Source organism: Diospyros lotus, chromosome 3, assembly GCF_014633365.1.
Source record: "Diospyros lotus cultivar Yz01 chromosome 3, ASM1463336v1, whole genome shotgun sequence".
Classification (NCBI taxonomy): domain Eukaryota; kingdom Viridiplantae; phylum Streptophyta; class Magnoliopsida; order Ericales; family Ebenaceae; genus Diospyros; species Diospyros lotus.
The window spans coordinates 1,049,007-1,061,667 of NC_068340.1; positions in this window are offsets into that span (position 1 = coordinate 1,049,007).

The window sequence follows — 12,661 nt, forward strand, 5'->3', positions numbered from 1 at the left end:
TCTCTCTCTCTCTCTCTCTCTCTCTCTCTTTCTTTTTCTCGTAAAATGGTATCAGAGCAAAAGAGAAATCCTAGGGCTTCTTCTTTTTCATCTCTGACGTTGTGCTTTTGATTTCTTCTGGCAGCGTGAGTCGATTCTCTATTGTTTCAGAAACCGTTGTGGTTCTCTGTTGTTTAGAGATCCGATTTTTGTTTTGTATTTGCTTTTGTGATTTCCAAATCTGCGATTTCAAATTTGGAAAAGATTTCAGATATGATTTTTTTTTCCAGATCGTGAATCTTGCCCTAGGTTTTCTTCCATCTCCTTAATTTGTTCCCTTTCATTGATTCCAGCAACGCGTTTCCTTCTCTGATGATTGGTACGAACTTCTATTTGGAGATCGATTATCAACTCTGACAACTCTTTCCTTATGCTTTTGATTCTTTTTCTCCGAAAGATTTTTAGTGAATATTTCTTGTCATTCATTTTGTTCAATGGCGACTATAAATCCAAATATATCGTTTGCATCGATGAGCGACTCCGCCATCGACGACGGATCAAATCCTTATTTCTTGCATCATTTCGATAATCTTGGCCTTATGTTGGTTTCTCAACTACTGACGGGGGACAACTATGTCTCCTGGAGTCGATCGATGAAGATAGCATTGTCTGTGAAGAACAAGTTAGGGTTCATAGATGGATCTATAGAGCGTCCAACAGGTGATCAATTTATTCTTAATGCTTGGATTAGGAATAACAATATTATTATTTCATGGATTCTTAACTCTGTTTCCAAGGAAATTTCGACAAGTATCATATATTTTGATTCGTCTCGAGATATATGGATTGATCTCAAAGAGAGGTACCAATAGAGTAATGGACCTAGGATTTTTCAGTTGAAGCGAGATCTAATGAACCTTACTCAAGGTTCTTTGTGTGTAAGTGCTTACTTTACCAAGCTTAAAATTGTTTGGGATGAACTCGAGAATTTTAGACATGCTTAGCAGATCATCACCAAATGGAGTATGTCATGTCTTTTCTAATGGGATTGAACGAGTCATTTGCTCAAGCAAGAGATCAGTTACTATTAATGGATCATCTTTCTCCAATTAATAAGGTCTTTGCTTTAATTTCTCAAAAGGAAAATCAAAGGAATGTTGTGGTTAATTCTGGTGATCCTGTGTTATTTAATGTTAAACATGACATGCGCAAGGCTAGCCAAAATAGGTTTCAGAAGAGTAAACCTATTTGTACTCATTATGGTTTTCATGATCACACTATTGAAAAATGCTACAAGTTACATGGTTATCCTCTTGGATATAAGGTCAAACAAAGGAATCCTAGCAATAGTAATCCTAATCACCTGAACTCTAATCAATTAAGCTCAAATATTGTGAGTCAGGTTTAAGAAAGTCATTATGCTGCTTCTAGCAGTCAAGGGATGGGGGATTTTACACACTCCTTGAGTCCTACACAGTACCAACAACTTTTAAGCATGCTGAGTACACATCTTGATGCAACAAAGATTAAAACAGAACCTGATGCTTCTCAAGATCAATCATCATGTATCTGTTTCTCTATTTTGGATAAATCAATTATTAATCAGTCTAGGTATTGGATAATAGACTTCGGGGCCACAAGTCATGTATGTTTTGATAAAATAGCTTTTCATCAATTAAGGCTAGTTGAGGATGTTTTTGTTACCCTACCAGATCAATCTCGGGTGTCTGTGTCTTGTGTAGGGACTGTCATACTTAATCAATTTTTGGTGCTGGAAAATGTTTTATATGTGCTTGGTTTCAAGTTTAACTTGCTATCTGTGAGTGCACTAGTAGGAAAGAATGATGTGTGTCTTAGTTTTTCTCCTTATTCATGTGATATTTAGGATGTCCATCTTTTGAAGATGATTGGCAGGGGTAGAATTCATGAAGGCTTATATGTGATTGATACAGAATCTTTGATCTGTAATTCAAAACCAAATGCCATTATTGCTCATGTTGTAAGTAAACAGACTTGGCACAATAGACTTGGCCACATTTCTTTTCAAAAATTGGACAAACTGAAATTCTTGTTGAGATATAAAGATGAGAGAGATATTCCTTGTACTATTTGCCCTTTAGGTAAACAAATTAAGGAAATTATCTTTTGTCTCTAATAATCATCTTTCTGAGCATGCATTTGGTCTAATTCATTATGATACTTGGGGCCCTTATCATGTTCCTACTCATGTTGGTTACAAGTATTTTCTTACTCTAGTTGATGATTACACACGGTTTACTTGGATTTTTTTAATGAGACAAAAATCAGAGGCTAGAGATATAGTTCCCAAGTTCTTTTCTATGGTTGAGACACAGTTTAACACACTGGTGAAGAAGTTTAGGTCAGATAATGCACCTGAACTAGGGTTTTGTGATTTCTTTGCTTCTAAGGGAGTGGTTCACCAATTTTCATGTATAGAAAGGCTTGAACAAAATTTGGTAGTTGAATGTAAACATCAACACCTTCTTAGTATTGCTAGGGCATTGCTATTCCAATCTCGTGTACCTATTAAATTTTGGGGTGACTATCTTTTAACTGCAGCTTTCCTAATAAATAGGACTCCTGCTCCTATCTTAAACCATCAGTCTCCTTATCAACTTCTTTATCACATGCCAGTGGATTATAATTCTTTTAGGGTGTTTGGTGCACTTTGTTTTACTTCCAGCTTGTTTTCTCATCGATCCAAATTCACTCCTAGAGCTACAGTTTGTGTTTTCCTTGGATATCCACCTGATATAAAAGGTTACAAACTTTATGACATAGCCTCACAAAAATTATATTCATTTCCCGTGATGTTGTGTTTCATGAAGACATTTTTCTTTTTCACTCTATTATTTCTAAAGATGCAGTTGTAGATCCTTTCATTGATTTAGTTTTGCCTATACCTATTCCTGATATGAATCCTTCTACTACAACTGCACATGAATCTATACTTTCGGTTGATGTTAATCCTACACCTTGTTCCAGTGATCCAGCTATTTCTCTTCGTAAATCTACAAGGATTACTAAACCACCTTCTTATCTTCAAGATTTTCATTGTCATTTGCTTACTCAAATGTCATTTTCTTCTAAATCTTCTTCATATCCCTTGGACAATTTTATTTCATATTCTACTTTGTCACTTGCTCATAAATAGTTTATTCTCAATGTTTCTTCCAATCTTGAATCCCAATTTTATCATCAAGCAATGCACTATGCACACTGGAGGGATACCGTGGATGCTGAACTAGAGGCTATGCGTCTCAATGATACTTGGACTGTTACTTCTTTACCTCAAGACAAACATTCCATTGGATGTTAGTGGGTGTATAAGATTAAATACAAATCAGATGGGTCCATAGAGAGACATAAAGCTCGTTTAGTGGCTAAAGGATACACATAGCAAGAGGGTTTGGATTTCTTTGACACATTTTCCCCTATAACAAAATTAGTTACAGTTAAGGTCTTTTTAACTCTTGCTTCTGTCTATAAGTGGCCTCTTGTCCATCTTGATGTAAATAACGTCTTCCTCAATGGACCTTTCTCTTGGATATAAACCTCAAGTTGTTGCCCCTTAGGGAGAGCGATTGGTGTGTTGGCTTCATAAATGCATCTATGGCTTGAAACAAGCCTCAAGACAATGGTTTTCCAAGTTTTCTACTGCCTTAATCCAGTTTGGTTTTCTTCAATCCAAGTCCGACTATTCACTTTTTACTAAGGGTGTTGGTTCTAACTTTGTGGCCTTGCTAGTATATGTTGATGATATCATCATCACAGGTTCAGATAATTCTACTATAGTCTCACTTAAAGTCTTTCTCCATAGTCATTTCAAGCTTAAGAACCTTAGGCGTTTATAGTATTTTCTTGGACTAGAGATTGTTTAGCCTCACAAAGGTATTTTTCTTTTCCAAAGACACTATGCTTTACAGCTCCTTGAGGATACAAGGTTCTTGTCAAGTAAGCCGGTTATGGTTCCTATGATTCCTAATGTGAAATTGTCTTCCACGGATGGTGATTTACTTGAGGATCCATCTTTGGAGAAAAAGAATTTGTATTTTCATGACATCCATCGACTGTTATTTGTGGCATATTGTGGAAAATGGTTTTGTTTAAAAACCAAAGATGGAATGGGATGATCGTGATAAAATGATTTTTTCTTTAAATATTAGAGCTATGCATATTTTATAGCATGCCCTAAGTGATGATATTTATGTTAAAGTTTCTAAGTGTTCAAATGCTAAAGATATTTTGAAAACTCTTGATTCAATTTATCTGTCTAACAAATGTTGCAAGCATATTGATGAAAATGTACAGGTTGAAAATCTATTGAATCATCAACAAAGAGAGAAGGAAGAAAATTCAAAATCCATCCCGTGCTTCATAGCAAATGAAGAAGATGAGGTAATCTCTACTTCTACTGTTGATTTTGATGATTGTAGTGATAGTGAAAATGATCATGAGTCTAGTTCTTTGAATGCTAAAAATAATGACCATGATCCTTTTACAAATAAAGAGTTGTTGAATGCTTTAAATGAATTATATGTTAATTTTGAAAAACTTTGCTCAAAGAACAAATCTCGTCAAAAGCAATTAGATTTATTGTCAAATGAATTGGAAGTTTTGAGATCAAAGAATGAATATTTGCTTGCTTCCAATAAAGAATTTTCAAAGGAAAAAGTTTTGGAAGAGTTTGAATTGAAATCCTCGAACAGTGCATTAAATGAGAAATCCATTTTAAAAGAAGAGATTTCAAATTCTTGTGATCATAACAAAGGTGTTGAAATTTTTCATAGTCCAAGAGCAAAAGCCAAGAGCTCACATTTACACACCTATCATGAAATTAAATGCTTTTATTGTGGTAAATTAGGTCACATTGCATACAACTGTCCTTTAAAAAGAAAATCATATTTTGGACCTAAGATGAAATGGATTCCTAAGGAAACTAAGCCTTCTAATGTTTTTCATTTTAATCCTCAAGGATCCAAGAATGTTTTAATACTTAAGAATTCTCATTTTAAGAGGAATGTGGATAAGGATAAGAAGCAAACAGTTGTCATAAAAAAGAAACAAAAATCCTTTGCTTCACATCCTAGCTATTGGTATCATTTTAGAAATAAAGGTTTTGTAAGAAACAATCCACATAAGGTTAAACAAATTTGGGTTCCTAAGGAGGAGCTCTATGCTAACAATGGTGAACCCAAAGTGGTTTGGGCACCAAAAGCTTGTGGATGATTTATTTTTACAAGTTGCTTGACATCCAAATGGGACCCAAAATAAAATTTGTATGGATGTATCAAGCATGAAGAGAAAAGGGGGATGAAGGAGAAAATCAACTCCAATAGATTCTCACTTTACCAACCAAGAGTAAGAGATATTTGAATTTCATCCTTGGTGGTATATTCTCTAAACTCTCTATGATTATGATGTTTATAATGATTTTGAACCATGTATTGCCTTTATGATTTTACTTAAGAAATTGTATTCAAAATTTCAATCATATTGGTTTCTAAAATTAAGGGAGAGTTATAGTGTTTTGATATATGCATTGATTAAGGGGGAGAATAACATTTGTTGATATATGCTCAAAAATTATGTTTGATATTAATAATGTCATCTTAAGGGGGAGCCTCAGTGTGTTTAAAAAAAGAGGAGTTTTCATCTTTTTGATTTTGACAAAAAATGGGAGAATGAATTGATTTTCATATTTGTTTTTGTCATTATAAAAAAGGGGGAGATTGATATTTTACTCTTGGTAAAAAATAGTTTTGATAATGACTATATGAAAATCAATCTCTAAATCTTTATGAGTAAATATTTATGGATAAGTTATGAGAAAAACAATCTTTAAATCTCCTTGAGCCAAGTTATGAAAATTTATATAGGAGAAATGTTGAAGTGTGGTTGAGTGTATTTAGATTCAAAATAAATATGTTTTTAATAATCTCAACTTGCTTTCAAAAGATTCAAAATGAGGATTTGTTTAGTTTTCATTTTTTCAAAATGGATAGTCGACTATGTGATTTAATGCTGTTGACTATGCCTAAATATAATCGACTATGTTTTAAGGATAGTCGACTATACATAAGGATAGTCGACTATGCTGATTTGATCTGTCGACTATTTTTGCATCTGTCGACTATCATGTAAGGATAATCGACTATGACTTTTCATCTGTCAACTATTTTTGTTCATAGAATTCAAAATTCTCTTCACATTTTTACATTTGTCGACTATGCATTTGTATCTGTCGACTATGGGATTTTTATGTTAGAAGATAGTCGACTATTCTTTTTTATCTGTCGACTATGTCTTGTTTTACTTGTAAAAATAGTCAACTATGCATTTTCTTCTGTCGACTATATCTTTTACAGAAAGCTTCCAACGGCTAGTTTTTCAATCCCAACGGTCACAAACGGCTACATTTCTCTTCAATCTCTTGGGAAGCTTATAAATACAAGTCATGGATGATCAAGAGAAGGCTAATGGATGGGAACGAGTTGATCTAAAGAGTTCAAATCATTTTTACTCGAGTTTATAATATTTGCGCTTTCACTGTTGTATTTTCTCTCCAAGGCTTTGTTGTTCTATCATTGTAAATTTATTATTAAGCCTTATTTTCATTGTGAGAGAGCTTGTAACTAAGAGTGTCAACTCTTAGCTTCTCTCTTTACATTTGTATCATTCTTTTTTTTCCTAGCTTTGTGCTAGAGGACTTGCTCGTTGAAGCAAGGGGCTATTTTCCTAGCTTGTGTAGCTAGAGGGCCTACTTGTGTAAGTATGAGGTTTTAGTGAATTGGTTTAAAATCCTTAGTGAGAGCTAAGGTAGTGGATTAGGCTTGGTTTAAGCCGAACCACTATAAATCCTTTGTCTCATTTATTCTTCTTGCTTTACATTTGTCATTTTATATGTTCTATGTTTTAAATCACTAAAACCTCAATTGGGTCAAAAAGCTTTCAAGTTCTATCAAGAATTTTTAAAATACCCAATTCACCCCCATCTTGGTGTGTGCCATAGCATCTCTCGTTCTAACACATAAATTGAGTCAATACGTTTCTAATCCTAGACAACCTTATCTTGATGCAACACATCACTTGTTGAGATATCTTAAGGCTTTTTCCTAGCCAAGGATTGTTGTTTTCTGCATCTTCTTCTTTACAGATCCGTGCCTTTTCAGATGCAAATTAGGGTTCTTGTCTAGATACCTGTCGTTCTATCACGAGATTCTGTGTTTTCTTAGGGGATTCTCTAATTTCTTGGAAGTCTAAGAAACAGAGCACAGTGTCCCGCTCCTCGGCTGAGGCTGAATATAGGGCTCTTGCTTCCATTGCTAGTGAAGTTGTTTGGTTGAATCATTTACTTGCTAATTTACAGATTTCTCCTATTACTCCTGCTTTATTATTTTGTGATAATCAGGCTGCGGTTCATATTGCATCTAACCCGATTTTTCATGAGCATACTAAACATATAGAGTTAGATTGCCATTTTGTAAGAGATAAACTGTAGAAAGGGGTTTTTTGGCTGTTACCTATTCGTTCTCATCATCAGTTGGCTGACATGTTCACCAAGCCTTTGTCCGCGCCTCAACTATCTCATCTCATGAACAAGATGGTTGTTCTAGATGTTTACAGTCCATCTTGAGGGGGAGTATTAGATTTTATGTTGTATTGATTCTATAGTTTGTTGTATTGTTGTATTATTCTAGTTAGTGTATTGTTTGTTTTCTGTTGTAAAATGTTGTTATGTTGTTTAGTGATAGTTTTGTAATTTGTACTTTTAGTTTTGTTTTATTATTTAAGTTGAGACCATATTGAATAAAGGGGTCAATGAGGCATTTTAATCTGTTGTCTCTTTCTCTCTCATAAAAAACAACAACTGGAAAAGAAATAACAAAAACTAAAATACAAACTAACAACAACTAATTAAATGCTAATATACAAAGAATTAAAAACCCAAATACTCTATTACGAGACAGAGCCTTAGTAAACATATCCGCCAACTGATGGTGAGACTAAATAAGAAGCTTGACTTGACTAGCTAAGACTAGAGTTGTCAAAAGGGGCGCGGCGGCCCGGCCCATTACTGTTCATTTGGGCCGGGCCACAGAATTTGGGCCCACGGCCCGGCCTGGCCCATCTAAGGGCCCGGCCCGGCCCGTAGCCCACTGGGCCCGGCCCCGTTGGGACCTTATGGGCCTGCCCGTGATGCCCTTATGGGCCTGGTCCGTGAGGCCCTTATGGGCTTATAAAATTGATGGCCTTCAATCATCATATTGAGTTAATTTTTCCAAAAGAATTTTATCTAACTAACTAAGTTTTCATCAAAGTCCGACCCAGTGCAAGTTAATTAGTATCATCATTAGGCCCTAACAAATACTAAGCGAATTAATTAATGATTGTGAAAAAGAGTAATAGAATAAAACAAGCAGATGGCTTGATGATTAGCTTTAATCATGGGCACATCACCCATCCTTTGTAGTTACCAATTTAATCATGGGCGCATCACCCACACTAAAGGAATTAATTAATGATTTTGCAATTTGCATGGTACTTTTCTTGTGAGTTGACAACTTGACATAAAGGAAAAGCAATTTGCATGTGTTTCACTATTGTGCTTGTGAGTCCACAACTTGACATAAAGATAAAGTATGACTTGTGACAAATATTCACCCATAAGGGCTGCCTGACAACGTTTGAAAATTTGAAGGCTAGCATATATAATTTGACAATGACAAGGCTGGCAAGGCTGAGACTATTAACATTATAAAAGCTTTAAAATTTAAATATGCTACTTTCTTTTGTTATATAATATATATTATAAATATATGTGATTTATAATATAATATTATATCTGTTATGTATAATATAATATAATAACATATTATATATCAATTTTAAGTCATAGGAGTTATTTTTGGAATTTTCAAGTATTTTCCCAGAAAAGTGCATAAAATACAAAAAGTGACAATGAGATTCCCTATAGTATCATTGATAGGAAAGTAAATGGTGGGAAGGCTGAAGGCATCAAACGCCATCAAAAATTTCAGAAAAAGTATCCTTCATGATGACCACCAATGGTGCATTTGGTTGCTGAGTCAGGTTGTCAGTTGTCACCCACGTTTGTCAGGCTGCCTGACAAATATTCTGTAACTTTTCTATCACAACATTTGAAAATTTGAAATTTACGGAAGTTCAAATTTTTCATAACATTTGAATTTGAAATTCAAATTTGTAAGTCTCTTGATTGTCTATAAATAGGAGAACAAATATGAGTTATTTTCATTTGCTCTCGAATTCCATGCAATTCTGTTGTTCAATTGTTCTTGAGTTTTCACTTCTTAATTCTTACTTATTTTTGCCTCTCTATTTTATAAGTTTTATCCATTATCAAATTAGATAGTATTCTTATCAATAATAATGTCTTTCCTTCGTCGCTCAAAATCCACCCGTTTTTCTCGTGGGACTCCTTCTGGTTCTATAGATCTACCACGGTCTAGCACATCTAACCCTATAATTCGTCCACCTCGTCATCCTCAGCCCCAACCCCCAGTAGATTTCATTCATGAATTGTATAACACAAATTATGCAGATCAGAATGAAACACTTCCACCTGACTCACTCGAAGAAGATGACAACATCAATTTTGCTGGGCTTGCTGATTTTCCACCCCCACCAACACCCAGAGAGAATGAAGAAGATGATGCAGGTCCGTCAAATGTGGGAGCTGTTAGGAAAAGACAGCGAACAAGTGCTGTTTGGAACTATTATGAAATAGTTCAGGTTGAAGGTGAGGGTGAAAAAGCCCAATGTAAGGTATGTAAAAAACGTCTTGTGTGTGGAGATGGAACAGGTCATCTAAAAAGGCACGCGGCAAAGCATGAGGAGGCAATGGCCTGTAGTGAAAAAGGTAGTACACAAACTCAATTAAATCTTTCAGGTAATATTCATCGCTATAATCCAGAATTAGATAAGGAGTGTTTAGCTAAAATGATAATTAAATCAGAATGCACTTTTTTATTTGCACAAGATCCCGCTTTTAAGTGGTATTGTAAAACTGTACACAATTCACAGTCTAGAGGTTTTTCTAGGAACACTATTAGAAATGAAGCAATGAGATTATTTTTAATATATAAAGATAATCTAAAAAATGTATTTAATCAACTTACTAGTAAAATCTCACTTACATCTGATATATGGTATGACGGACTAACAAATAATCATTATTTATGTGTGACGGCCCATTGGATAGATGACATGTGGGCTATTCAAAAAAGAATAATTACTTTTAAAGAACTTGTAGAAGCACATAGTGGAAACTACATAGCTCAAGCAATTTCACAGTCCGTTTTAGATTACAATATTTTGGAAAAATTATTTGCTATTTCTTTTGATAATGCTAGTAATAATAATGTCGCAGTGGAACGATTAAAACTTTTTGTGCCCTTAATTTTAGGGAGAAAATTATTTCACAATAGATGTACATGTCACATTTTAAATCTATGTGTTCAAGATGGTCTTCGTGTAGGTTCAGAGTCATTAGAAAAAGTAAAAAGTTGTTTAAAATTCATACGCACTAATACGTCTAGACTTAGAGAATGGAAACAATTAGTTCATGCTTATCAACTTCCCTATAAAAAAATTTCAAAAGACATTGAAGCTAGATGGAACTCAACATTTTTGTTATTACAAATGATAACACCGTATAGAGAACTTTTAACAATGTTTTGGAATAAAGAAATGCCCCCATCTCATCACATAACTGAACTTGATTGGAATTTGTTAGATATACTTATTTTTATATTAGAACAATTTTATCATGCTACAATTACATTTTCTAGTTGTAAATACCCAACAACTCACCTTTTTTTAAAGAGAAATATATAGTATAGTAAATTGTTTCAATGAATATAGAGAACATCAAAGTTACATGCCATTTCTTGACCCAATGGAAGCAAAATTTAGGAAATATTGGACACAAATTCCACCACTTTACCTAATAGCTAATACGTTAGATCCCACACAAAAGTGGAATGCTGTAGATGGTTTTTTAGATTTTTATGGCAATGCTATGAATATTCATATAAATGATACGAAATATGAAGTTAAACAATTAGTATATGAAATGTATAATTTGTACGAATTTCATTTTAAACCTAGACAACAAGTTGAAGACTCATCAAAACAAACAAAATCCAAAGGAAATTTAAAATTTGAATTTTCAAAATTTTTGAGAAGTAAACAATCAAAAAAAACAACTACAACGTCAAGTAGTGCATTTAATGAATTAGATTTTTATTTAAATAGAGATATGCAATTTTCTGATAATGAAATAAATAATTTTGATGTTTTGGCCTGGTGGCGCCTAAACCAACACACATATCCTGTTTTGGCTGCCATGGCTTGTGATGTACTAACTCCTCCGGTGTCCACAATACCGTCGGAGTCTGCTTTCTCTGCAGGTAACAGGGTGTTAGGTCCAAAAAGATCAAGATTATCACCAAAAATATTAGAAATGTGTGTTTGCTTTAAAGATTGGCTCGATGTGGAGTTCGAACAACAAGGGATCGAGTTAGTAGATGAATCAAGTGAAGATGATGTTGATAACTAGCTGAAACCACTTTACCTTTGCAATTTTGTATTATTTTCTTTTATTTAATCGAAAAGATGTAAAAATTTAATTTAATTATTGTACTCCCTCACCAATTAATATTGGCAATTGCCATTTGAGTGATGAGAGTTTTTTGCTAGCCGCAAGATAATGATCTTGCTGCAGCAATGAATTTAAAAATTTTCTACCTCTAAAAAGAGACTAGGATCATTAGGGATGGTTGCTAGCTCATGTAAAAAAGGTAAAAATATTATTTAATTGAACTTTTTCAAGTGATGGCTTGAAGAGAGAGGAGTAGGCCATTTGTTTACCAAATGGTTCGAATCTCTATAAATTGCAGTGTCCCTTGCTTATTTATTTTTTTAATTATGTCATTTTTTATTTATTATTAATATTGGATGCTAAAAAATTTACATTTCGCAATATATATAAATAATAACCATCAATATATTTAAAATTTTCAAGTTAAATTTTTTATATATTTAAATTATAAAAAATATTCTTCTTTTTATGTGTATTATTTTTCATATCAATTCACAAGAAAATTTATAAGCCATATAGAATTTTGAAAAATAAAATAATAAAATAATATTTAACACTTAAGATAGAAAATTGTTTAAAGAGAAAAAACAATAGTTTTTATATATGCATTATTTTAATATTTATATATGTATATATGTATTATTTAAAAAAGAAAAAAAAAAGGGGCCCGGGCCACCGGGCCCTGTGGGCTAAGGGCCCGGCCCTATAGCCCACGGGCCGGCCCGGTCCCCCTATAAGGGGGCCGTGGGCCGGGCCGGGCCCTGTTCATAGCAAAGTGGGCCGGGCTGGGCCCGACCCTTTTAATAAAAAGGCCAGCCCGGCCCGTTTAAAAAGCCCACGGGCCAATCCGGGCTGGGCCGACCCTTTTGACAACTCTAGCTAAGACCTTGTCACAAACAAAATGACATTCAAGCTCTATATGCTTGGTGCGTTCATGGAAGACCGAATTAGTAACAATATGGAAAACAACTTGATTATCATAAAATAGGAGAGTAGGAAGAGAAACAAAAACCTGGA